This window comes from Ischnura elegans, chromosome 4, assembly GCF_921293095.1.
Source record: "Ischnura elegans chromosome 4, ioIscEleg1.1, whole genome shotgun sequence".
NCBI lineage: Eukaryota > Metazoa > Arthropoda > Insecta > Odonata > Coenagrionidae > Ischnura > Ischnura elegans.
Genome location: NC_060249.1, coordinates 63,042,164 through 63,069,819, shown reverse-complemented (window position 1 = coordinate 63,069,819; position 27,656 = coordinate 63,042,164).

The following is a 27,656-nucleotide window of genomic DNA, read 5'->3' as shown; positions in this document are numbered from 1 at the left end:
TTTATGACATTCTACAAAAAAGGTTATGGTTCCATTCGCTTCCACTGTAAATATAACCCTTCAATGTTCAGTTCATTCATTTTTTGCCCGATCAATTTTTTCTCAAGGAGCTTGCCTGGCCAGCCCTACATTTTAATTCGTCATTGACACTTTTTATAATACTACAGATGTCAAATGCTAAAAAGCTTTTTGTTAGTATTTTTTTTATTTGCTTGTCATTGTTAGTGTTTTGCTATATGCCTTCAAATCATGGAACATATTATTTGAAATACCTTGTAATTTAGGAGAATCCCAAACCATAACTTTGAAAATAGCTACGCTTTGCCGCACATTCAGTCTTTAAAGTTACTTCCTATTTTTTTGTGATGGGAAAATTAAAAGATGGCTGTTCCCAAATATAAAAATATCCACATATCCTTTTTATCACAAACTGCCACACGCAAAACAAATACAAATGCAACTGATATTCATCCATCTCATTAAAAATTTTCCATCATTCATTTGGCTGACTGAAACTGAGAGAATATCAGTAAGGGAAAATTTCTTACTGTAAGATTTTCAGAGATTGGAAAAGTGAGCAAAATTGGAAGGGCTGAGGAGGCGAATTGATATCGGGTCCTCGAGGGACTTAGTTTTTGTAGCTAAAGCAAAAATACCGGGGGAATTGAAGAAAAGGCAGCAAGAGGAGGCATCGAGGAAATGAAAAGACCGCAATGCTCTCGAGGACATTAACGCGTTTGAAGTCGAGCGGGGAGAACGGAAGTTGGGAAAGGAATCGAAAGATTTTCAAGTCGGAAAGAAGTGGGTGAGATTTCGCATAGTGGGAGGAGACACGCCTCGATATAGAACCAAGAGCAGGTATTGTACCTTCTTTCAAAAACCATACACTCTATTTCATAAATGTAACTTCATTAAATATGGCGAGATACTTAAATATTCATACATTATCTTTGTAGATAGGACAGGATAAGCGTCGATCAACGAAGCATCAAGGAAATACTTCTTAAAGTCTCACGCCAAGAAAGCAACGAACGTGTGATAGTATTAGAACGTTGCTGGTAAAATATGGAACTTATAAAGGGCCAGGGAAACAAAAAAACTGTAAAATTTGCAAGAAAATAGTCTATACTCACAAATACGCGGGGATCATCTCAGGAGGATATTTACGCCTCGATATTGATCTAAGAGTAGGAGACGTACCTTCTATCGGAAAGCATAACCCACACTGTATTACATAAATGTAACTTAATTAAATTTGGCGAAATCCTTAATATTTCATACACTGACTTTCCAGCAAAAACAGGAAAAAATCACCGAAGAATCAAAGAAATACTTCTTTAAGTCTTACACCCAGAAATAAACTAACATATATTCCTAAAACTAAAATATGATAGCAAAGAACCTCGCTGGCACAATAAGGGTTAAACGCTAAGTATGGAAGCCGACTCATTAGTATTCCACGGGCTTTGCTTGCTAATTTTTTTAATAGTATTTTTAAAGTATACATTTCGGTGGTCTTAAATAATTTTCTAGTGGACCGTAAACCCATTTACTGAAGACGATGGCAACCTTCTTTAAAACTTCGGTAATATTTCAACTGCGTACTCGTTGTATGAGCTGGGAACGCAATATCCCAGCCTTAATGAATATTGATGAATTCTGTTAAAAAATGTGATGGTAAAGGTGCAGTATGGATCTTAGGAAGGACCAGGGAAACAGAAAACTGCAAAACTGGTGAAAAAAATGTCTACGCTCACAAACACGCGGGAAAAAAAACCTCCATCGGGAAGACGTGGTAAGAAAAAAATCATATGAAAAATCATCACGGGCGTCCGTCACGGTCGTTCTGCTTGCCGAGAAGCTCGGTTGAACAATCTGAATCGGTTGGGGTGGATTTAAAAGCAAGTCGGGGAGGAGGACGGCGTGGTGGAAGCCTGAAAAACGTTTGATGGTGTTTCACAGACTGGAGAGCGAGAAAGGATTTGTGGGTGGGGAAAGTGTGTAGTGTGAGTCGATGAAGGGGAGGGGAGGGAAGAGGGATAGTGGATGCAGAGGACAATGGAAGAGGGAGGGGGAAAAGTTTGAGAGTGGTGTGGGGGGGATGAAATCCATTGTTATATAGGGATGGGGATTTTTCAGGGTAAGGGAGGAGGGCGGGAGACCGTGGTGGTTCGGCCGGATTGTTGCGAGCTGCTGCGTCATCAGCGTGCTTGTGGAACGGGGTGGAAAGGGGTACGGTGTAGGAGGAGTGCTGGGTATCAAAAAGGGTTTCGGTAGGGAGGAGGCACTTTTCTGATGAGAGGAGGTAGCGGGGATGGGATGGGTTGAATGGAAAACGAGAGGCAGAAAAAGGGGTGAAGGGGTAAATTATTATGGGGCGTATGGAGGCATCACTGCGGAATATGGCAAAAATCGCATAACCGCCGCAAAAAAAAGCAGCAAAAATATTCCCTCCTATATCATGAGAAAAATCATATGGGAATTTGGAGGAAAAGCGAATAATGCCCACGTAAATTATTAGCAAAATCTCATTAATGGAGGGACAGGAGAAAGTAGGTTTTTTATCGTTGATGAATAAAAATAAGTGGATACTGCCCTCGTAAAAGCAAATTTCAATGAATGGAAGGGCAGGATAAAGTTGATGTTGTATAACTGGTGAATGAAAATATTAATCAATAATTTGAACTCTACCATCCGCAATGTCCTAGATTTTATCATTACCACTCAAGTGACTAAAAAATCAATTTATGCTATCCACAATTTTTAGCCACCCACAATTACCCACAGTTACAATATGCATTGGTTTAACGATGCTTCAAAAATGAAACTTGTATTCATGCATTGGATACAGATAACCTAAGGTTTAAAAATCTGCTGTTTTTTCTGACATGTTTAAGCAAATTCCTATTTTCAGCGAAATATTGTAGAAATGCTCATAAATTTCTAGGCAGTTCATTAATTCTATTTTTATAAATATTTAATATAAAAAATAAGTTTTCTCAACACCGGAAAGCTTTTTCAGTGTTTTCCAACCTAAAATTTTAATTAACACGCGTTTACACCAGAAAAAATGCTGATTACTTTAGCCAACAACTGTCACCAAACGCTAACGTGAACCCTGACTCGTGTTTGGGTTACCTTCTGTTTTTACGCCAGCTTGGGAACCATGGTAAGTTCCGTCGGAGAAAGCAGGTAACGCAAACGGGGTATAAGGATGGTGTCAACATCATACATTTGGCGGATAACTTTTCCAATTCCATCTTTTTTTCAACGATTCAAATCAATTCCAGCACAATTCCAACTTTTAGCCTAAAAAAGCAAACGCATACAGAGCATATAGGGTAAACTCCACAAAGCCAAAGTGCTTTCGGGAGTGAATAGGGAACGCAACTGTCAAATAGTCCTACGTCACCAGGGAACAGCATAAACATGGAGTATTTTAGCATTGGAAATGTCATCAAACTATAGGATTTTAATACTGATTAGAATTAAATGAAATTTTAGCAAAGTTTTTTCCATAAGATGTGTATACACAAAAAAATTCAAGAAAATGAGGAACACCAGCAGTATGATTATCAGGTTAGTGAGCTCCTATTTTTATGTATATTACCTCATTTAGCCATTCGAATTTCAATGAAAACAATGTTTTACATTATTCCAATGAAATAAATTACTTTAAAATGAACAATTCACTACAATTCACAAACGAAATAAATACAATGAGATTGTCAAGGCTGCGGTGCATAAAATAATGTGGCACTAAGTAGGCGACAAAATACAGTTTTCAAGTAAGAATACAACAATTTCTTAACCGAATACATTAATGTTCATGAAGATTGGAATATTACGTTCTCTTCTTTTCCAACGAGTGCGCAGTTGAAATATTACCGAAGTTTTAAAGAAGAATGTGTCCATTGTTTCATTTAACTGATTTACGACTCGCTAGAAAATTGTTCCGGACAATCGAAATGTGAACGTATCATAAATGAGTACATCTGTGATCCGTCAAAGAAAAAAATTGTTAAAGAAAACCGTGATTACTAGAAAGTCGGCTTCAATATTTAAAAAATATCACATGAGGGATGACATTCGCAAGAAATGCAGGCACGTAGCCAGGAATTTTCTTTGAGAAGTGCGGAAGTTGCTCAGAAATCTACATAAAACCCCGCAAGCCGCCTAAATAGGCATGCAGCAGGTCACCAGGACACCAGGTGTTAGAAAAGAAGAGCATATGCGCGTAGGAAGTTGTGCCTAGCATTTATAAAAGTCCTTTATTGTTCGGGGGAAAAACGAGGTCCCACACCAATCCGTTCGGCAAATTATTCCTCGCTATGTATTGTGCTTGTCGGACCTGGAAACATAGTGCGGTTCTAATAAATTGTCCTTCCTGTCGCTCAAAATATGTCTACTTTTCATTGCTCAAGCATAATCTGCGCCGAGCGCGTAGCCTCCGAAGCTCAAGCGGCCTCCAGCCTTATTCATTTAAATCTGAGGAACACTTTCTGTACACACAAAGCATTTTTGACGAATCACAAATCTTTCCTTTGTACTTTATTAAGTTCACGGATATGGTCTTTATGTGCTTGATCCCGTTTTCTTGCTGCACATTCAAGGTGTTGATAGAGGAGTGCAAAATAGTACCTCTCTTTTACCTTTTCTAACGAAAATCTGTCCGCAACACGCTTGACAAATCTTAGCTTCTTCAGGGCTCTTTCGAAAATATTTCTTATATGTGTTCCCCACGATAGGTTGGAGTTGATTGTTCAATTTGCTAGATATTTCAATTTGTCTGTCTCCTATTTGTTAACACCAACCATAACGTATGTATGAGGATAGTTGGACAACCGACTTTGGAAATCAAACGCCGAGCAATTTTTCAGATTAAGTTCTAGTCCCCACTATTAGTTTCACCCATGAACGTTGTTTAAATCCGATAATAGAATTTCAAAGTCAGAGTGATCACTAATTTCGCGATATATGACATCAAATAAACGCATTTCACTGCTAATTTGGAAGCAGAGGTATTTTATCTTCATAATGATTATGAGGGGGTGATTGTACTTCCTTGTGGGGCACCTAAATTCACTACATCACCGCCAATTCTGTCAAGAACAACGTTTTACTTAGGTCCGTATGAAGATCGCATGACTAGTTTACTACTTTTTCGTCAATTCACATTATTGTAACTTGTATAAAGTTTTTTCTTTAGGTACCTATCGTGTCGAATGCTCTCTTAAGATCTATAAATTATCCGTCAGATTGTGTTTTCGATTCACCAGATTTGAGAATGTAGTGAAGAAAGAGCGCGAGCGCTGGATCTCATGATCTGCCTGTCTGGAAGATTTACTGACAACCCAATGTACTGAAAGTTTCAAAAACGCAGGATAGTCATGGTATTGATAACAACAATATTTCCGATGACCTAGTCTATATTCTATGTTAGTTATATTCGTTGATAATTCCCTGAATAATCCCGATAACCAGCTCTGATTATCTGTGTAACCTTTACAATTATCATTTTATTGGTATCTATCCCTAAAACAATGACTTCTTGAATATTCTCTATTAGAATGGTGCGATCTGTGTCACTACCTACTTGAGGATGCCCACTGGTATTCTCTCGGACCTGTAGATTTATTATTTTACATCGATTGTAGCTGTTTTGTTATCCAATTATTTTATAATGATTCATATCATCGGTCCCTCAATGAATAGAATGTCTAAATTACACTCAGTGTCGTCTTTCGAAAAAGGAGTTACACGTTTTATCTTTCTCAATATTTTTGGTGATAAGTTTACCATCTTTATAAAAATTTTCATCAAAGTGATTTGATGGCAGAGAATATGCAACGTAGTAACTGTATCTAAGCACATCAGTATCAGAGGATAGGAGGCCCTACGCCAGTGGCCTCCTCATAAGATGTATTGCGGGCAGTCGCCACAAAGGGCCTCACAAAATTTCGGGGGTATGATGAGGAGGACGAATCCTTCAAATCCCCCCTAGCCCTGGCTACGTGCCTGAAGAAATGCGGCGGTTATTCGATGTGTAGCAATCGATGACACCGTTCTCCAGCCATTCATGATGTCCTTTCCCTCTCCGTTATCTGCTTCGATCCATGCACCGCTCTGGTGGGAAAAAAATGCATAATGCTGGAAATGGGACAGTTTTTTAAATGAAGAGCGTGACGTCAATGAGGCATCCTTTGGACTTCAACGAAAACGATATTTTGAATCGACTGCCGTTCGTATTCTTACACGGTCCTTCTCCTACCTTCTACCTCACGCTGCTCTCAATCACGTTGAGACTTTCTCCTTTCACCGTCTTCATTTCTCGCCATCTTTCTCTCCTCTGTCGCTCCACAATGGTCAGAATTGAAAGCAGTCAGCTGAATAAATAACGCGTGCCTTTCCATAGTTCTTCTTATAAGAGGAAACCCATCGAATAGTAGCGCTTGCTCTCTGTGCCAATAGTATCATTTTATTCACTACTTTAGACAAAGGCAACATTTTCCAGTTTCTATTTTTCTATCCATTATTTTCTCGTCGCGTGGCTATCCCACCAAGTAACTACTTCTAATACAATGATACAAAGGTTCATCCTCTTTTTAGTATGATGATTTATTTTGTTATGATTCCTAAAAATGATGACACTTATTTTTCGAAATCAAACGGAAAAAAGATAATTCAATTGGAAGAGAATCTTGATCACAATATTTTCAGTTTTCTAGTTATCCATCTTGCCTCATTTTTTCATCTTAATGCCTTCAAATGGAGTGTATTTATAATGGAATCGCCAAAATTGACCTTAACCCTAAATCTCCATCATATGACCAGATTAGATTATCAAAAACTCTCTACTTGTGGAAAACCCTTATTACTCATGTTTCAATGTTAAAAAATCAATACGAGGTCTTCGCAGTCTCTTATGTAAGATTAAACCACAACCAAAGCACTTTGATGGAAAAATTTTAAAGGAATGGCAGACAAAGTTACAAGTACTTGGATAATGTGGAGAAAAATACAGGAATTTCGTCACATTGGGAATTAAAAGAACTAGCCAGCTAATCGGATAAATGGTGGTTTACAATATCACATGCATGCATGAACCATCCTAGGACCGTAAAAAAATGATTCTATCATAGAACGCCAATATTGCAAATGGTACACTTCCTCAAGTATTTTTGCTAAGCGGCTGCAAATTCTCGGAACCATCAAGGAAAAATACACATTAAGAACCACAGGAAAAGAAATATGGCTCGCCTCCGAATGGTGCCCATCTCCATTGCGAAGAAGACGCTCCTCGCTGACGCAATTAAAAAAAAATAAACTGCCGTCCTTGCTGGGGGGAAAAATAATTCATTACATCAATGTTTCTAGGTCACGTAAAAAAATAACATTAAAGTAGTTTTATTTCTCGTAAACGACTTTTTTTAAAACTTCAACGACTCCCTATGCCTCAGAGTTTGTCGGTGCAGCCCCACTCCTCGCGTGCCCTCAATACCTTGCCTCTTTTTACGCCTCCGCACCAAAAAAAACTCTGCTTTTTCCCTCTCTATCTCCTCGTTCTCACGGTACTTCCCCTGTCTCGTCCGCCCACAAACCCCCTCGAGTGACCCACTTTCACCGCCGGTGCATAATCCCCACTGCCTCCATGTGCCAAGGGTACGGACACCGTCTTGCTCCCCTTAAACCCCTCACGCCTACCTCTGATCCCCTCCCCGGAGCCTTGTTTCGTCCTCTGCCCCTTTCATCTCCCCCGTGCAGATGGATAGTGTGCATGCTATAATGTTCTAGGCTTGACCTCCATGATTTACCTAGGATTCCCCGGCCAATATGAACTTTTTCTAGAATTTACAATGAAACATAAACATAATTCCGATGACAGTTTACAAATTTTATTTAATTGTCGAATGCAAAAATAGTTTAAAAATAAAGGGACCCAGATTTTTAGCTTATTTTTTTTAAATTCATTTATTTACCCCAATACGACCGCATAAAGCACATATCGATTATTTTTCAACGAAGTTTTCAACAAATTGAACAATTAAACCAGCACGAATAACTAGGCCCTGGATAGGGATAACACACCCAGGCGGGACTCGAACCCGCGACCTCTTATTTGCCAGGCTAGAAGTTTATCCCGCCGCCACCGAGGGCAGCAATAAAAATCTAAAAAATTAGGAGTGGCAAACAAAACGTTCTCCCTCTGTCACATCGAGTAACCCCTTCTATTACTGTTAGTACTACAAAGTCTCAACGCCTAGAAAGTAAAATGACTTCTTTTATAATGAATGACTCCAAAATATGATGACACTTATTTTTCGAAATGTAACGGATAAAAATGCTGCAAGGTGGATCCTACAGTCCTCTAGATTCTGGAACTCTCTTCCGCCAAATATAAATACGTCACAATCACTTCAGTCGTTTAAAAGAAGGCTGTACTCCTATTTGAAGTCTGGGGCTTAATTCAGTCTCCTCAACTCATTAGAGTTATCATCTTGAAGTTGTGATGTTATCAAAACTCTCTAAATAAATGTGTATATGTATGTGTGTGTTCATTACTGTCTAAGTTAAAACTTATATTTTTGTGTTATTAGTATTGAATATTTTACATTTTTTGAATAAATATCTAATACTTGCTAGCCAAGCAATAATCTCCATAATGCCTTATTTTTTGTCAAAATGCCTTTTATTAAGAGTAGAACATTTCCTGTATTTTCTATTTTTTGCTCTGATAGGTTTTACCTAGAGTATAATAAAAATATTCTATTCTATTCAGTAAATGAAGCATACGTATACTAATTTCACGGTGTCAAGAAGTGTAGGAAGGTGGAAGTAAGGATTCAGGGTGTTAACAGCGTTCATGGCAGATTAGATTTTACATGGCTTTCCAATCAAAGATGAAATCCGCAGATGCTATGGAGAAATTTCCTTTTCCATAACTTTTTCATATTGATAAAGGGTTGGTAGTAAATTGAGCATCATGGACCACAGTAGTCTCTCCATTGTAATTGGAGTAATAAGCTATTCAAGTAACGTTTGATTCCATCTACATAAAATACATTCAAATCATAAATAGAGGTCATATCGCAGGTTAACTATTGGTTTGATTAAAATTGTAAAGGAGAGTGACTCCTTGCATTTCAACTCTTACCCACTAACTGAACAATTGGTATGCATCATTGTATTGTATTAGGGCATTTCCGTATTTTTTGTAGTTGGGGTACCTTCCGTAAAATCTTATGGAATAACTTCAACAGATCCGATTAAAAATTTAGGAAACTCTGATATTCCTGTATTTCTTAACGATTGTTATCGCAACTGATTAAGGCGGAGACTAATAAATGCATCCGAATTTTTACCTGAAATTCATGACTTATATCTTTGACCATTTAGGGTTTCGAGGATATTCTTCAAAAAATTATGAAATTTTTGTTATGTTTTTTTACATGAAATGCTTGAGGACGAAAAAAATATTATAGCCTGGCTCCTTCTTACTCTTGCCGTAATAAGTGGACGGAGAAAAGTTTTCCCATGCCATTCACGCCGGCAAACTGCCCATGAGCTTCCGAACGGCTAGCGCGCCCCAGCTTTTAGAGAATTATGGAAATTTCATGTCGCTCAACATCCTATCTCCTCTTTTTCAGCTCAATCCTTTCCCCTCTTCGCTGAAGTACTTCTTTGTTGGAGTACTTCCGCACGCGAAACTTTTCGGGACACGTTACGCGTACGACAACCTCTCATGAGTTTCAATGAGGGAAGAGTATGGCGGTGAAAGCCACGGAACAAACACCCCATTTTTATATTTCCTTTTTGCACTGAAAAATATTTTTAAAAAGAACCTTTGCACTTCGACCGTTACTATGCGGCACATGTGACGGAAATAAAAAAGATCTCTGAAACTCCAAACGAGGGTGATGATGAAGGCAGCCTTAGAGTTTTTTATAGTTCAATCAAATGATGTATGAAGGGTGTGAGCCTGTACGATGATGAAAAGTTCCTGACCTTCAGTTAAGCAGGTAATTAGTATAGGCTAATAGCAAGGAAGAATACTTGTAACTCAAAATTGGAGGATAGGTTAAAAAGTCTTATTATTCATAAGAGGGAGGAAGAGTGATACAGAAAGCGAGCAACGCCAAATATCAACGTGAAACAAAAATCAACTATGGCTCCAAAAATTAATGCTACAACTGAAAATTTTTAAGTAACATAAATTTAAACCCACTGCCATCGTAACTTCGTGAATTTTATCAATGCAAACGACTGACTGGACTCGAATTCGAAGCTACATAAACAGAAATTCCCTTCTCCTAAAACAACTTGATACCATTTGTTGAACGGAATACAATTTTTTATTGCTTCATGATTTTGAGGGAAGATATTTCAATTTATACAATATAAAATGAATACTTTTAACCCAGATAGATGACTGATAATTAAAACTATTTCATTCAGTGACATAAATAACAAAAAACATTTTATTTAGCAAACTTCAACCCGCTGCACCAGTCACTTATTATTCTCAAGGGAAATACAACTTGTTCCTCGTGACGAGTGATTTTAAATTCTAATACCCTTGCCTTAAGGACGGAGATGGAGAAGGAGAAGGTTGTTGATGGAGAGGGTATTCGCTCGATGTTGAAATAAAGGAGAAACGTCCTCATCAAAAACGAAAGAAGATCCTCAATCAACAAGACAATATCCGGGTGCACATGGGCACTGCACACCTACGTAGTTGTTATTTCTTTTAATTTATTTTTTATCTCCAGCTTCCACGCAAACAGCACACAAAGGCCTTTACTACTGAGTATTAACAAATGACGTCACAAACATACATACCCTGGATAGGGAACGCCTACCTAGGCGGGATTCTAACCCACGACCTTCGGTTTGCAGGCGAGGACTTTACCCCACCGCCACCGAGGCCGGCAAAATCTTGCCGTTTGCGATGGCTAAAATCATGTAAGTAAAGTTCCAATTACAGCAACGTTCACCATATTTGGCCCCTGGAAACTATTACTTATTTTCCAACTTGCAGAGCTTAGCGAGTAGTAGTCTGAAGGCTGGGAGAGAACTTGACTAAATATTTATTGAGAGAGGGGGCGTACACTTGATAGACATGGAAATGATGCGATCTTATGAAGTCATTTAACAAATCCTTATCAAAAAGATGACATGTCTAAGTTCTCCACCTATTCATATTTATACCTTTGTCAACCATGTGTCAAAAATTGGGTTTAAAATACCAAAGACATTTGATAAAATTTTGGTAAATGATTACCAAAATCAGAGTTTTGCCACATTTTCTAAACATTTAAAAGTTTTCTGTTGCCCATGCACTAAAGCGTCGTCACCTTTGTTCCACAAGTATGCCCCACATTTTCATTTCGCATTATAATGTAGAAAAACGATATATTTATTAGAAAATTTGGTGTGAAGCTTCGTTTTTAGGATTGAGTAACTATATTCTCTTTATTGCAAATTTATCTGAATTATTTAGTACGGTCGATTCTAGTGATCAACTTTGAAATCCATCTACTGCCTAAGACCTCTGTCATAACATATTGAATTGAGCTATAAGAACAGGTTGAAGATAGGAATTTCACGTCGTGAATAACGGTAGGTAAATCATGCATGACGAAAGGTCAACAGCTATCTTATGTTTGTGATGTTTATTCCGATTATAGGCATAGTAATCTAGATAAAGATCTATTGCCATTTTTCTATTTTTCCAGCTGAATGCACACCATCTCCTAAATAAGTGATCCTTGAATAATAGTAGATGGTTTAGACGCTAATATTGGGCGAAGAAACATGAGTATATACACGCACTACGAATAAGCACGCTTGGTCTCACATTCGGAATTTGATTTGGTACATCCCTTCGTGGGGATGAAAACGATTCGTTGACAGGCTCACTAGTGTCAGGATCACAAGAGCACTTGTTGTCTGGCTACAAGGAGGCATTTATCCCCTTAGTTTCCCTTCATACTTCATCATTTATTCCCCCCCGCACATTCCCTACCCATCAACGCGTCACCGAATTCCAAATGTTAAGGGGGTTCACCACCGCGCCGAAAAGCATCGTATTAGACTATCATGATTTCATCTTTCTTTACTTAACCTTGATCTAAACTTTTCTGCAAATTCTAAGGCAAGGATGAATTTATGAAATCAATATGAGCCATTACTCATTTCAGGGTTGTAATGACGAAAAATAGGCATACAACTAAAGTTTTTCCCCAGTTTTACAGCATATATTCTTGCAGTGTCGACCCCAAAAATAAATATATGAGGTATTAGCTGCAAAAACTGGTCCTTTAGTATCAAATTTAGAGTATGAATTACTTCATCAATAATCCTTTTGGACGGCCTCAGAGGCGGTGTAAATTCCTTGCCTACCATAGAAGAGGACAAGGGTTCGAGTCCCTCCGGGGCAGAATTCCTCAATGCAGGGCATGGATCTCCGGGAACGTTAGACTGTTAAAACTCCGATTTAAAAGGCCAATTGTACTGTTTCCGGTGGTACAGGAATGAAAAAAATATGAAATAAAAAGCTTCATCATCGAAAACATTTACGAAAAGTTTGAATTTTATATTGATATTTGCTCGACGCTATTGACACAACTCAACATATGCGTCAGTAAATTCCGAATAACAATACACAATAATAATAACATACCTACATTTTTTAAATATCGTATTTATTGTATATAGAGTTTGACACGAAAATAGAGCATAAATCGATGCTAATACTACTCGATCGTTGCACCTTCCACCGAGGTGGTAAACCCCCTGAGCCCTTTAAAGAACGAACTAACTTACCAACTGATTTTTTTTACTTTTTCATAGCCTATTTATTTTACTACTAATTAAGGGCTACTATGAAATAAAATCCAAACAAAAATTTTAAAATGCGTTTTCAAGTATATTCCTTAGTGGGAACACACTGTAAATTTTGCTATTGCTTGAAAAATAATATAAAATTGACCAAAAAATAAGTTTAACAATGTAGTATATATTGACTTTCGAATAAATGAGCATTTGTTACTGGAGATCGAGTGTAGAGAAAAATATCGAATAAACCGCATACTCACTCCAGAGGTGATGAAAATAACTAATTTTGAAAATGTATAACTAACGATCAATGAATACACAAGTCATGCGATTCACTTTAAAAAATACTCCAATACGTTATTTACATAACAAAAACTACAATAGTAATCACAGATCAGAAATATGATTTTCGTGAATTTTTATAAATATGTTCTCAAATGGGAACATTGAACTGTAGACGGTTAACTCCCTATGGCCTTCCCATCCCTCCCACTGAACACGGGGTCTTCTAAGCGGGAAAGATTCCCTCAACCGGATGATTTCCTTCGTCGGTATTAATTTCGGGCTCTTCTCCGAACCGGTTGTCGTCTCTTAGCAACGGCTCGAATTGGTGCGCCGAGGAGGAAGTGGGGCACAGGTAAATTGTTTCGCGAGGCAGGTTGTCGGGGATGGAGAGTGATGAGTGAAAGAATAGCAGGGGGATGGGGACTTTAACGAAAAATGGCGGAGATGAGTGGGGTGGGGAGCGGAACTTTTATATGAGGCTCTCGAGAGGGGTGTCGTTTGAGAAGGGGCTCCTAGGGAAATGAGCACGGACACCTTACCGAGAAAACATAAGTGCGTGGGGTCGGATTGCGTAATAGAGCTTGGGGGACACAGAAAGTCGTCCGGGTACTTCATGCTAATAACTTGGTACTGCGCATCCGAGCTAATAACTTGGTACTAAAGTATGTTCTATACTTGGTATATCGATACATCTTCATTAGGAAAATTACTCATCTAAATGAGAATTACTAATAAAAATAATTCTGTCGATAATAATTTACCGAATTAATTATTATGTCTTAAACGTGATATCAAATGAAAATCTTTACGACCCCGACACTAATGCTCGACATAGGTGATTGAAAGATCTAATGCCGTTGAATAGTTGAAAGAAAATAAATTCTCCAAGGCCGTACTCTCTGCTGGGCAAAGGTGGGGGTTGTGAAGTTACAAGGCTGACAGTGGGGTTATACACGAAAACTAAGCTAAAACACTATGAAACAAATAAATCGCGCTGCTCACTCACCTAGCAGATTTGTTCTAAGGAACAAATTACCGCGTAGGCCTCAATCACACACACAGTCAGGTTTGCGACCCGCCACGCCAGTGACCCACTCACATACTAGAAAAAGAAAAAATTACAAAATTAGGAATATTACGCTCGAAAGATTTTCCTTTGCTATCAATCACGTTTGACACATAATAATCAATTCGGTAAATTATTATCGACAGCACTATATTCTAATACTCACGGCAGTTGCCGCGCTTAATGGCTTCAAAGTAGGCATTCCAATAAAGGAAGGCGTATGATTATTTAAATCTTCTCTCGGATACCGAACAAAATTACAAATTACTCTAAGGGATATTTTGATTTTCTGGAGATCTGGAGAATCTAACCTGACAATATATTTTATTAGTTTATAAAATTATTCAAAATTTTAAAAAAGTTTATTGGTTTATTAAATAACCCTCCCGATTTGGCACCGAGTAAGGCTTCTTAAGGCCAACGCCTTTTTCTTTTATTATTTAAATAATGATTTATGTTTACATTCAAAATGGCTATTCTTTTAACGAATATTGCCTGAGTTGTGATGAATTCACAACCATTTTTCCAAGATTCTAATAATAACATAGGCAATATACGAAGGCCCTCGCGAACTATTTTAAGGATCACCAAGAAGATCTCTTCCTTCGCAGGGTGAATCCACGCGTTTTCACCAACGAACTCTAGTGAGAGAATCCACCCCACAGCTAATCCTCTAGTGCCATTCAACGAGTTAACCCTTGCACTCATTCATTCCCGAGGAGTGTTGAAGATAAGTGCGGACGACAAAGCCTCCCATCTCAAGCGAAATGGAGGCCAATACATTTTTTATGGCTGCGAGCTATCGTGTTCAGTGGTCCAATGGAGATAATTTGGTGATGGGTCGTTCAAAATGGAACGCAACAGGGGGCTAATCCTGCCAATCACTGGTGAAGTATTCCTGCAAATCCACCGACACAATTTCTCACCCCTTTCGTGCTGAACGGTGGCGTTTTTATCCCACATTATCGGCCTCAAAGAATCTCTAAACGAAAATATTCTAAATTTTTATTTTTAAAACTTTTCGCAATATCTACTCTTTTTTTCCTTTATTTATTATTATACTAGGCCAGCGGTACGTAAATACAATTCTGCTATCCCGAGGTGTACTTTTGACTCAAAGTCACACAAGGGGTCGGACCGTCGTTCATCCTCTTGTCACCGAGTTCCATCGTTGTAATAAGAGTAACTACTAAAAGCTTTCCCGTTTTTATTAGAAAATGAGCCGATACAGGTTTTAATTTTTCTTTACACTTTAACAAGGGTGTTTAAAGATCCCAAATTAATATTTTACCTACTAAATTTAAATACTCCGGTGATAACAGTTTTATATCTCCTCCTGTTTCTTAGAAAGTAAATTTTCAGAGAATATTAGAGAATCGTGGACGTTACTAAGAGAACGTCTCATATTTATATTGCTTGAAAATCAATCATAAATATTGGGCTCGATTGATCATTTTCAGTGAATTTGAAAGCCTTAAATAAAATACTGCGAAAGGACGAGCAAGCCTTTTACAAGTATATTTTCTCCATCTTTGCTATTATCAATAAAGGCTATTTAAGTTGATCTTGAGGTACAATTTTACTGTAGCATTAGTGTTGGGGTCATAAACATTTTCATTTGATGTCACTTTTAAGTCTCAATAAATAATTTAGCACATTAATATCGACAAAATTATGTTCTAATACTCACGACATTTGCCGTGGTTAATGTCACCTGAGTAGGGGTTTCAACTTTTTTTTCTATAAGTCGATGTCCACTCGGGTGAAATTAGTTTTACGGTCACACTTGCCACATAAATTATAATAATGAATTTCGTGTCGAATAAGCCTTCTCGGTTGAGGCAGAGTGAGATGGGTATATCCAAAGAAATTTTCACTATTTAAATATTGTTCAAATAAAACAATAATATGTTTGAATTATTATGCCCAACTATAAAACTACAAGAGAATTTGCTTCAGAATCGCATTGAAAACGAATGACGCGCGACGTCCGATTTTGGATGAAAATCGTCGGGATTTTTATGCTCAGCCACAAGTAAATAAAGTGAGGCGCTAAGTTATATAACAGCTAATCTAAATTCTTCATTAATAATAATATTGTTAGGGGAATAGCGACCATCTCACGAAGTGTTTCAAAAATTAACCTGTCAGCCAATTTACTGATTGTAAAAAAAACCCTCATTCGGCCGCTATTCATTAGACATGGATATACTGATGATAAAGCTCGACAAATGCGTTTGAAAAATTTCATATTGTTGCTTGATGTTCAAAATCGCAATATTAAATTATGATTACAAACCATGATAAAGTGAGTTGATGTCGTTTGGCGACCGATACTGCTATTACCACAGTGCATTATTTTTGGAAGTGTTTTACAACTAATTCTCACGAAGATTGAAAGCTGTAGAATATTAAAAAAGGCATTGAAAAGTGCTTTTCCTCAATATCTAGAGCAAAATTTCGCCTGACAAATGCGCCAAGCTATCCTTTCCTAAAGATACTTTACATATCAGAGCACGATATCGCATATTTCAGGCTACGGAAAGGGCTATTGCGATGACAGCGACGCTTTCCGCCAAGTTAGTAAACTTCTTAATGAGATAGCATCACCACCGTTTAACTCCTTGTATTTGGCATGGTTTTCTATTGTATTATATTCTTTGAAAGAAAGCAGGCATCAATAAATTTTCAAGTCGCATAGAAGATCCCTATACAATCATTAAAAAATTACATAGAATTGTTGCCAACATTCACCTGTACATAAATATGATAATTTGCCCCAGTACTTTTTCTCAGTAAAAATTTTAACCCTCGATCAGTCGCGTCACATTTTGGAACGTTATTTGTCACGCAGCGTCTCACAGGCTCTCGGAATGGTTTAACAAAAGCATGAAAGTAGGAATAACTGTTTCAACTATAATAAATCATTCATTGAATAATTAATTTCATGGATGGACAACAAATTTATGGATACCGATGATGGAAATATTGTATTAATAAAAGACTGAATGCTACTTATTTTGATGTTTATTATTGTTTCTCTTTCATCGAAATTAAAGCATGATTAATTTGGACAGTAGACAATTTGGACCAGCTGGATTTTTCACTAAGAAATAACATTCTTGGCTATCGTGGTATTCCAAGACAAACTATTAGGTGTAAAATTATCGTGCATTATCAATTTTTAGTTTTGACAGTATTTATGTCACTAACTCGGCATCTTCAGATTTATGAGATCATGAAGAATCGATTTTACTCAAATTATTTCCCATCCTGAACACATCAGGAATGATGTCGAATTTTATTTTGAAGTGAAAAACGTTTTTAAGTTTCACTTTTAAAATTTAAAAATTGCATCTTTCAAGTCGTCAGTGAGGCTCAATCAGTGACCTCCATATTGACAAAATCTTCATTTGTTTTCGATGATAAGAAATTACAAAAATTTATTTGTAAGGTGATTTTTTCTTATGTTGTGTTTTTGTTTGTATTTTAGAATTATCACGTATATTTATCATTAAATTTTCACTCTCTACCGGCACAAATGCGTACTAAATACTTAGGTGCATATTTAAGCTTTCAGTAGCGGTATTACTTTGTCCTTCGCCATAAACCGGTATTAGTTGCTCTCCACTGGGTATAAAGAGGTGTGCAATCATGAGAAAAGTGATATCACATGATTTTATATTCAGATTCACGGATAATAGTTAGCTTTAATAGAAGTTATTATTTTTTACCTTGAATTTTCGTTAAGACTTGAATGCGGAAAAGTTGGAACAAAATTTTCGTCCCCTTCTTACTCTTTCATATTTTTCTGGCTTATTAAAATTTATTATAGAAGGTAATTTTTTAATTATTTTGTGTTTTTGTGTATATTTTAGAATTAGTACCTATATTTATCATCAGCATTTCACTCTTTACTGGCAGAAATGCAGATGTATATAATCAACTTAAGAAAATAAATAGTTGGTATTAAATGTCTTCATTTGAATATTAGTTTTTCGAAATGACCTTATCTTTTCTTTTGTTCCACACATAAATATTAATCTTTTTAAATTCAAAAAGCCCTAAGGACATGCATTTTCTCTCATTAGCCATAACAGGAGAGTTCATTTTTTTCTCTTCGAATGAAGCTATGCATACGAGTGATGTATTTAATATCAGTCAAAATTAATTTAATAGTGATGTTGGTAAGGGAAAAATATTTTCTCAAACAATTAAATGAGAGAGCATTTATTTATACATCCCCGGGACTTGATAAAAAATGTGACTAATTACCGGAACGTAATGTTATTAAGTCAGCAGCATACTCCGTTAACTTCAATATAAATAGCAATTTCGATGCAATCGTTAATCTTAATCAATCTTAGATCGCCGAAGCGTGCAAAAAAAGCTTAGAAAAATTTAACCATTATTCGTGAATTTGAATAAAAAAGCATGTGATAACACTTGTCCCTTGATTGCACACCTTTTTATACGAAAATGAATTGGTGAATGTCTACCAAATTGGATGCTACTTGCTAACATCAGTATCGATCGTCGAATGCAGTCAACTAAATCATCATCATTTGCAAAGGGAATTTAATTTTACGATTCTGATCATCAAGCTACTATATGGTACTATTCGAAGGCATTCGTGGAGCTTTTTCACCAGCATGTCCATGCCTATGAAAAGGGTCGAACAATATGAATTTTTATTAAATACCGTAAATAATATTTATGAATACAGTATTACTTAGTGCTTTTATGCATCTAATAGAACCAATCGCTGCTTCTTCCTTTTTCTTTCCACTGAAGTGACCCCCAGAAGACTAGTACATCTAATGGAAACTATACTACCAAATAATATCCATTGTTATTTCGTAAACGCGATGCGAAAGATTCAGATTATCTGTAATTTGACGATCTTCTATAACATTTTTTTCGTGGGTGATTTTAACAATTTTCATAACAAGGTAAATATCTGATTTTGTTTTCATGCCAGGATTCAAGAATTTTTTTATTGTTGCCAGTAATTAACTTTCTTGATGCCTCGCCAGAGAAAATATAAGCAAGAACGATTTTCAGATCCTGCGGACGCCACTAAGATTAAAATTTCAAAATCTCTGATCATGTTGTGGGTCTGATTGGCTGACCATGACAAAACTATGTTAAAATAAATTCAGTAAATTAACATTCTGATTCCCAATTTTGTTGGAAACTCTCACGCGACCATGGAATCTTGGCAAATGCTACAAATATTTTCCCAATATTTTTCTCATGTTGATTGAAAGGGTCTTCGTCTTCAGTAATCCAGTAATATCCAGTAATTCAGTAATAAAAAAGTAGAATTCAAACTGTATCATAGTGAATCGTATCGATTTTAATTGATTTTAACCACTGACTAACGACGATTCAAATGTGACTCGACTGTACAAAAAAGTTAATTTAATTTTCGATTTAGTTGATCACAAAAAGTATTTCTGCCACTTTACAGCGAAACCGTAATGTTATAATAATAGATATAAATAATAATTTAAAAATATAAACAGCAACTAAAAATAAAATACAAGAATAAAAAAATATTAATAAATTCACCGAAAATATATAAGGGGAACTTTTTACAAATATATGGGACATGGCAAGGTTCGTGAAGGAGTCAGAAGAGAGAAAGTAGCATTACGCCCAATATGAGACTCGAACCCACGACCCTGAAATTAAGATTCATGCTCTAACGGCTGAGCTAATCGGGCATCGTAAGTTGAAATAAAAATTCACTAACTCTTGCTTTACTTTGTGGTATTCCATTATAAGTTTCCTGGATATCAGACAATTACTTATACCACTTATTTTTTTATCAGAGCGCCTGAAATTTTGATAGCTGATAATTTGCGCCTGAAGATAATTATAATTGATTGAAACCCGGGTCGCGCTCTGATTAAAAAATAAATGGCATAATTAATTGTCTGGTATCCAGGAAACTTTCATTGTAAGTCGTTCACGAATAAATTTAAAGTACCACTAATGACTGCCATAATGCGCTTGAATTACCTCACTATCTGGGGAAATATGTTTATGTTTGGTGCTAACAGAAAGATGGTGATTCCGCGTTGGAATCAGCAGCTCAACGTCAACAGTAGCGCCGACTCCATGGGGCCTGAGGGGGCCCGAGCCCCCTCAAAAATTCGTTATTGGTGTGAGGAAAAATGTGTCAGGCTTGTCGATTTTCCCCGGAATGTCCAGATCTCGATATTTGAGTTATCAGGGTTCTAATAAAATAAAATTTAATAAATAAAATTGAATTTTGAGGGCTTTATAAATGTATATGTTTTTAATTTGGTGATTCTTGTCTTTTTTACTTTTGCCTTCGTATATTATTGTGTAAAAATAGATTTTGAGGGCAATGTAAATGCAGACACGTATTGTTTTCTGCTGATTTGGTGCTATGTACATGGGGGCAGGTATTGTGTAAAAAATGGTATTTTGAGGGCTTTTAAAATTTTTTTTTGCATTTTATATTTTTGTATTAATGTACTTCCTAACATTATGTTACCACCCGACTTCATGGTCGACTTTTAACAAATTATGTATTAATAATAATAATAATAATAATGTTGTTTATACGACTCATCTAAAATGCTTAAAAAACTTAAAACTCACAACTTATAAAATTTCCCGGGGCAAGATCCCCGATTTGGGCCCCGCAATATTTTTTGCAAGTCGGCACCCCTGAACGTCAACAAGAGAGAATCCCTAAGGAAAAGGACTGCGATTATCACCCGAGGGTCGACGAAGACACGGGAGGATCAGCAATCTTCGCCACTTGATTGATTGGCTTCGCAAGGTACGTTGGCGCGACAAGGCATTCCCTTGCCCAGTCTCTCAATCGAATGTGAGGGATTCCCGCCCCCCCTTTTCTTCTTCAAGTATTTTCCTCGAGAGAGAGAGAAGCATTCTTTCAGCGCGCGTAACAACCAGAAAAAGAAACAAGGCACAGGTATACTTCCTGAAGGCTTAACGGAGAAGTGGGAACCAAGTGGGATTTTGTTAGATATTCACTCCAAAATATAATATGGTTTGCAAGGACAAGTTAAGTCCACTATACCATACTCAGACGTCACAAGTAAAAGATAGTCATTCCAAACAGAAACGTTCAAAAAGGCACTCAAATAGAAAATAAAATTAAATGAGATCGTATATGCAACAATTATAAAGCAAAGAGCATGGGGAAATTCTTGAATTGGATGAAGTTTTTTTTTTTCAAAATTTACCCACTTCCTAATAAATGAATCGAAATCAGTGCTTATTTTTTTAAATATTTAAATAATAAAAATAATGATTTATTTACTCCTGTTTTTGATTTCACGGCTGATAATAACAAAGAGCTTTAGGTGGTCCCCAAGGTCAAAATACCAGAATTGAGCCACCATCAAATAATAAAAATGAATGCCAAAAAAATAATGTAGTGTTAGCAGCGCTAGTATCACGGCGGAGGGATACGTCGGGCTGACGACGGATGTGGCGAAAGGAGCGCCGCTAGCGTGCGCGAGGGGAAGGAGAACTGACGACGAGCTAGCCTATCCAGAGGCGGCATATTGAATGCGAGCCCTGGCCTGAGCACACGCATGGTCGTGTGGTACTTGTGCAAATAAATGTGTAAAGCCGAGAGTCTCGTGTCATTTTTAAAAGATCTAACAGTAGCAAATATTACATACGTTTTTAAAGACTCCACTAAAGAATTTAGGAACAGCAATGCAAATTCGCACATTTATTCCACTAATGTTTTTCGATTACATGCCCTTCAAACCCTCCCTAGCTGTATATTATATCCCCCCAAAACTTCCGATTTTTTAAACTCGTAAAAAAAGTTTCCAAAAGGAATCATGTTTAACCAAAAATTTAAAAAAATATGAATTTTTTAGGCATAACCCAGTATTCCTTCAGAGCTACTGGAACGCCGTTCTGGTTAGTTCTGGCAAAATTAAGCACCGATCAAAATGCTTTCAACCTCGACAATCCATTATGCCACAGAAGCAGAGAGATATCCATTCAAGATCTCAACAGCGTAAGGATTGCAAAAAAATCTTTTAATCGACTCCCTGAAATGCATGATAACTTACTTTTTGGAGACTAGTACGGAACCCAATCAACACGTCGCTATTATAAAAAAAACTAACAAGAAGTGTCCATTTCCAAGGTCAGCTTTTCCTTTTATTCATTACTCGAGATTACTGTTCCTTGCTATATCATTCCCTATTCTTTACCAGGGTTGGGAAATTTTTCTCTACCAAAGTATTCAAGCATGTGAGTTGCAGTTTATTATCATCTTGTTTGATCTTCAAAATTTTCATAATTATTTTTTTTTCTTTTTCTTCACCTTGTTTAATATACGATATAATATTTCCTGGAGTTAAGGTCAATTTTAAAACAAATCGAAACGTTGGCTGAAACTTGTTTTAAAATTGACCTAAACTCCAGGAAATATTATATCGTAAAATTTTCATATTCACTGATATCACTCACTATTGATTATTAGCTTCCAAAACAATCTACTCTACTCTACTCCTAATTTACATAAAGTAGTACGCGGACACATCAAGGTAATTAAAAAAAAGATTATTGAATGGCTATTGCAGTAAAAATTTGACACTAATACATAAACCGTGTAAGATTGTAATGATGTTGATGCTATAATGTACTTTAGAAATAAAGCGTAAAAAATATTATTTTAATTAAAAATCTGTTGCCCTTTTTTTAAATGGCTGGGATAACACTAGGCAATCCGAATAGAATTATATCTTTTCATTAACCAATTTACTAAAACAAGTTGTACCCCATCGCTGGGATAAACTAATTGATGCCTGATGAGATACCTATGACCCATATGTCACCGGTACGTTCGTTATAGTACTCACCAGTATGATAAGAACCTAATACTCTTTTTTTAGGTGGCTATACCAAATGTGAGGTCGACCTCAACGTCAATATAATTGGGTAAACCAGGAAAAATCTACGTTTGTATAAACCCACGTAGCGTTCATATGAGTCTTGGCTTCCGGGCGTTCCTCCGCGTTTGGATGTCCATAAGTGACGACAGTTTCTCCAGCCATCCTGCTGGCGTCATCAGGTCAGAAACCTCAGATCAAACCCACGCAGCGTTCCAATCGATTTAGCTATGAGTCAGGAGAAGAAAGATCTGGGAAAGCCATGATTTTGTTCAATTACCTCTTAATCAGCGAAGTGTGAAATTAACATCCTGCTAAGGTAGGCATGGAAATCGATTTGCAATTTACGAGGGGGAATTTCTCCGAGCTAGTACTAAATCTTCCGATGATGGAGGGTATCCACTATTAATGATTGGGCTTCCCTAGATTTCGCTGAAGAATGAACTAAGGAACTAATGGACGGAAACAGCTGCGAAAATTTTACTCTGCCTAACACAAGATTTTATCGCTGGGTGACAATAATTTAATTTTGTTAATCTCTCCTAATCCATCGATAATATTTATTATCAGCTACTCGGATTCTGAAAAACCTTCAAGGTTTAAGTTGAGAATTTTGGTAAATAGATAAATCAGTACTTGGAATGATGTATAATTTTATTTGGAGCTGATAAAGTTGATCTAACCAATAAACCCGACTATTTATATCGGCAAATTACAAATAAACATATGACTTCTTAAATATTTCATGAATATATTTCATGAAATTTTCACCGAAATTCTAATTTTAAAGGAAAGGAGTATTAGACAACATTCATGATTGCTGAATGATTATTTGACATTGTATTTTCAGAATAATTATCACAGCAAAAGTATAGAGGGTGAGAACAAAGGCATTATAAAATATTTTTAATTCGGATAATAGATTATTATTTGCATGATATTTCGGCAAAGGAAAAATACATGTGATAATAATATTACATTTCATGAATTACCTGGTAAATTATAAACTCGAACGGTAGTTCTTCATGGTTTGCATGCGTTGCGGATCGTAGCTCCTGGATAGAATGTATTTTTATGTATCAATGTAAAACACGCAGAGATAAATTATACCTGATTAATCATTGTATATCTTTGGATGTAATATATCACATTAGGGTCAATCTGTGGAGGAGCATTGGTAATCTAATAAGCGTCTGCACTTGCGGTAATGTGAAAACTTAACATTGCTAAATAAAGAAGATTTTCAACTCACAAACCAAAAAGTATCAAATGGAGAATCTACAGTAATTCTAGCCAGGATTATGCATTACGGGTGAATCCGTAAAGTTATCACCGTGGCTCGTTCCGGTCTACTTAAGTTAGTCAGGATGTTTGGTGCATTGCAATGTTTTGGCATTTCCACGTGAATGGCAGTAACTTCTCTCAGCATAGGAGGATCATTAACAATAGATTACAAAATCGACACTTTGTTACTTAAAACCAATATTAAATATTACCAACCTTTCGATATATTTATACACCTTCATCAGGGCCTTTTGTAATGCTTATTGTAACCATCAATAATATCGCAAAATGCCCTGATGGATGTGTATCAATAAACCAAAACATTTGCAAACGATTTCGTTTAAATTTTATCCAGTTCTTCACTCAAAAAGGCAAATAAAATATTAGATGCAGAGGTCAAGAGAAATGAAAAGCAAAAAATAAGGGCAGTCACTCGGATGCAGCCATGACAAGCAAGACTAGCGCAGAGAGAAATGTAACGGCCCTCATTTTTCAGGCGCCTCGGTTCGCAGCCGGCTCACGAATCGCTTTATTGATTACGTGAGATGCAGTTTAGCTGGTTTCGCCACACGTGGAGTGATACGGCAGCGCCAGCAAAGCCTCCATTTTAAAGAGGCGAGGTTTTGCGAGGCAAGCAGTGACTGCGGTCGTGAGGATCTTTCTCTCTCACCTAACGATGAAAACGGTATTTCCGTAAAGCTAAGCGAGAGGAAAAATACAAAAATATTTTTATGAGATTTAAGCAAGGGAGGTGTTCCTTCTCAAGGTACGACGTTCAAATATAGTTCCACTCAAAGTTTTTCCTGGATATACACAGTTACTTATACCACTTATTTTTATATCATTGAACTGGACTCTAGGGAACAGTTAGAAATTTTTAAAATTATTGAAAGTCAAGACAGTACTCTTATAAATGAATATCTCTACCCATCCTTTTCGCCTATTCTGGCGTCCGTTTTAAAATTCATCAAGTACCTAGGTAACAATAAGATAAACAAATCATAATTAGCGCCTGAAGATGATGATAATTCATTGAAACCCGGGTCGCGCTCTGATAAAAAATAAGTGGCATAAGTAATTGTGTGTATCCAGGACTTATAATGGAATACCACAAAGTAAACCAAGGGTTAGTGAATTTTGAATAGTTCCACTCCTCTTAAACCGATTGATATTCCCCAACCTGAGCGATATGCCACGCCTAACAGCCTTAATCATTTTAAGTTCTATCGAAGAACGCCTTCGGACATCCTTAAAATTTGAGGTGGCCTTAGAAAAAAAAGGAACTAGCCCTCCTACTCTGAATGAGTGAAATTCACACAACATTGGCTTCGTTCGAGGTGAGCTCACTTATGAAAAAACTTTCAAGTTGAGTTGGTTTTGTTAGTGAGTGAGCGGAAAACTCCTCAAAACAGCATATTAATGATATTTAGTCTGTGTTACACAAATTACTCGAAGCTTCAGGTTGCCTCCTTGACCACGGACCCGGCAAGACAAATATGGATACCGCCTCACTAGCACCTGATATATTGGTCTTAATCACAAACGAATAATTTTGAAAGTGTTTCGTCAGACGACAAAATAGAAGTTAAACTAAAGCCTCGACATGCAGCATATGAAATAATCACAAAGACACACTCAGAACAAAGTGAAGAGAATACGTTTCAGAGGAAGATATTGGCACCAAAACAAGAGAAAGACAAGACTCATCATATCAACCCAACTTAATCAGTAATTTTTAGGAAATTTATGAAACTGAATAAAATAGGAGAAACAAAGTAAAATTCATTTCATTCATAAAGATATTTACAGAGGAGTATTATTTGTTTGGATAGACACAGAGAACCCCTCGAAAGATATTTGTAAAAGACGAGTGAGTAGGAAAACTTACATAATAAAAGAATTTCGGAAGGAGGAAAAAATGGTAATACATAGGAAAGGAAGTTGTCAAATCGCAGTTCACATAAGATATTTTAAAAATAACTCATTTCGTAAAACACCACTTGTTAAAATCGTGAATGCGACTTTTTTATCATCGATCTTGAATTAAGAAGTTGATTTTATGATGCATATATCAAATTAAACACGGCCGTAAATAAAGAGCCAAATAAGAGAGACATATGGAAAGGATAATATGAATAGAGTTGTCAACGCAAATAAAAGTGTCCCAGCAATCTTGTCTGAAGACACCACCACGATGATGACGCCACGTGGATCGCTCTCACACCCTTCTTCGATAGGGGCACCGTGAGGCCGTATCCTGCCCTCCACCTCACCCTCCCCCCCCAGTATCGCAGGATTCAATAAAACAGATCCGTACAAACACGGTCGTAGTCTCTGCGGAAGCCAACCCTCCTTCCTTTCCCTCAACTGAAGCAGCGACGCGCCCCCTGCAAATTGGAATCCTCTCGGATGTGCCGACGCATGTGAACGAGGTGCAATACTCGGCGAAGTACGCGTGGTTGCATTGGGATCTATACTGGAAATTATAACCATAAGTACTAGCCCTCTTACTCTGAATGAGTGAAATTCACACAACATTGTCTTAGTTCGAGATGAGCTCTCTCCTCACCTCTCCAAACCAAGCCTTGGGTTACAGAAACTATTTCTGGATTTCATGGGGAACTAGGACTGAGGTGGGAGGAGGTCGCGGAATGGACTATCTCAACAATAATTTAATGATGATGATCAGGGACGCCGACTTACAAAAAATATTGGGAGAGCCCAAACCGGGGATCTTGCCCCGGGATATTTTATAAGCATTGAGATAGAAGTTTTTTAAGCATTTTAGAAGAGTCATATGATCAACATTAGAACCCTGATAACTCAAATCTCGATATCCAGGCACCCCGGGGAAAATCGACAAGCCTGACACATTTTTTTCACACGCCATAATGAATTTTTGAGGGGTCTCGGGCCCCCTCAAGCCCCATGAAGTCGGCGCCACTGATGATGATGACATAACAGGCTTTGTTGCGGTCTACGCGTTTTGTTTTGCTGCCACTTTTTATCAGACGGCAAGAATGGTTTGCGGGTAGACTTGATGTAACCCCATCAAGATGCAATTAATGAAAAATCTCTGTAAATTTTACACAAAAGAAAACTTCGATACCCTAATTTCTCATGAGTTATGTAAGATATATAAAGAAATTAGTGCACTCAAGCCTTTCTCAGCCGTGTTAAACAAATTGCACGAACAGTTTTTTAGCTGTGCGCCACCTGCTGGTTAACGTCACAAAGCGATGGAATTCGTCGTGCATTGAATA